The sequence below is a fragment of the Austrofundulus limnaeus genome, unplaced genomic scaffold (assembly GCF_001266775.1).
Source record: "Austrofundulus limnaeus strain Quisiro unplaced genomic scaffold, Austrofundulus_limnaeus-1.0 Scaffold338, whole genome shotgun sequence".
NCBI classification, from domain to species: Eukaryota; Metazoa; Chordata; class Actinopteri; order Cyprinodontiformes; family Rivulidae; genus Austrofundulus; species Austrofundulus limnaeus.
The window spans coordinates 282,989-284,763 of record NW_013952740.1 but is presented as its reverse complement, the minus strand read 5'-3'; the positions used below and the strand labels follow the sequence as shown (position 1 = coordinate 284,763).

At 41.8% G+C, this 1,775-nt stretch overlaps 1 protein-coding gene across 1 annotated transcript in view; it reads right to left on the bottom strand.

Moving 5' to 3' along the window:
- Positions 1-1,775, bottom strand: part of arhgef40 (Rho guanine nucleotide exchange factor (GEF) 40) — a 68,022-nt gene that overhangs the window by 19,003 nt on the left and 47,244 nt on the right. The window lies entirely within an intron of this gene.

Here is a 1,775-nt window from a genome sequence, read left to right as displayed (position 1 = left end):
GTGTGTGTGTGTGTGTGTGTGTGTGTGTGTGTGTGTGTGTGTGTGTGTGTGTGTGTGTGTGTGTGTGTGTGTGTGTGCTTATTTCTGCTACAGAGTGAGGACCGTCATGTTTTATCTCATAAAGTGAGGTCATTCGTGGGAAGTGAGGACATTTTCCTGGCCCTCACTTTTTTGCAGTTCGACTGTGCTCTACTAGTTAGGTTTAGAGGTAGACTAGTAATGGTTAGGGCTAGTGAAAATGTCTGCGTTAGGTATAATTACAGTTACAAAAATGAACGTAAGTCAATACAAAGTCTTCAGTTTGATGATAGTAGGCTACAAAGATGTGTGTGTTTGTGTGCGTGTGGGAGTCCAACGTTTGTCACGACTATCAGAATGCCCACTGTGTCAGCCAAAGACTATGTGGGTCAAGAGGAAATGTTTTAAACTTTTTTAAAGATGAAATACGTTTTTTCCAAATTGACGGTAACAATAAGAATGATGCATGTTCTCCTCGTGCTTGCGTGGGTTTTCTCCGCATACACCCTTAAAAACATGTACAATAGGTTGCCTTCAGGCCCAGGCCTCCCTTGAAAAAGAGATCTGAGATCTCAAAGGTAAAATGCCTGGTTAAATAACAGTAAATAATAATAATAATAATAAATAATCTCCATGGTTTGTCTTTCAATCTGYTCCCTTTTGCTGCAGTTTGCTTCGTTTGTAATTTTCATGAAAATAAACTCTGAAATACACCAAATTCCCTGCCCATATCTAATAATAAAGCCTTGCTGAAGTGGACAAATTTGTAAAAGTAACAACTGCCGCAGCATTCTTACTAAATTTATTAATATATTTGTCAACCCAACACATACCATCTACCCCGCTTCTGAAAAAAATGGAAAGAAAAACAACTCAGCATCTGTTTCTGCCACTGTTTTTTTTATTTTGAAAGGTTTATGAAGTGGAAACAATGGTCTTGGGTGAGCTCAGCTTTACTAATAGAATCTGTATATCTATGCTATAACGATTTCCAGCTACAGCATTGCCCCYATAGGTACAGCGGGCCACCAGGGTTTACTCGTCCCCTCACCAGGCTGAAGCTAGGTTTATAGTTGACGTGTTGAACTCACCCCGAGGGTGCGCACGCTAACAGAGATGCGATGATGGCGTCTCCGCCCCTGCACGTCGGCCCTGCGCGATGTTACGGTTCCTGTTCGTGCACCACCAAAGTTTTGGAACTCCAAACGGGCTCCATTCAAATACTTTATTTGTCCGTCAAGCATTTGTTCTCCTTTTCAACAACATTTACCAAGTAAAACAAGTAAAAGTGTACTGCCACGTTATGTTGGAGAATACTAAAACAACATACTGTAAGTGTCAATTATAAACACTTACACCGCTTGGCACAGGAGCGTGCATACTCTGTAAAGTCCTGCAAGAGTAACAAAGCATGACTACAACCAAGCCTTTCCTCCTGCGCTGATAAATGATAAATGTTCTGTTACTTCCAAACAGGATAAGTGGCTTGGAACTAGCATTAATGTACTGCTTCAACACCCAATCCTAACCCTAGCTGCCCCATTATAAACGTTATCGCCAGGGTTAGCAAGTTTTCTTTGGGAAACCTTGAGCTAGCAGAAATAGCAGCAGCACATGTCTCTGTGCCTAAAGGCTTTGTTTCATCTGAATACAAATCCAGGTCTTATGCTGCGTTCACACCGAACGCGATTTCAGCTTCAAAATCGCAGCCAACGCTGAAGTTTGAAGCTTGTGCACTTTGAGGTCAGACGCAGGAC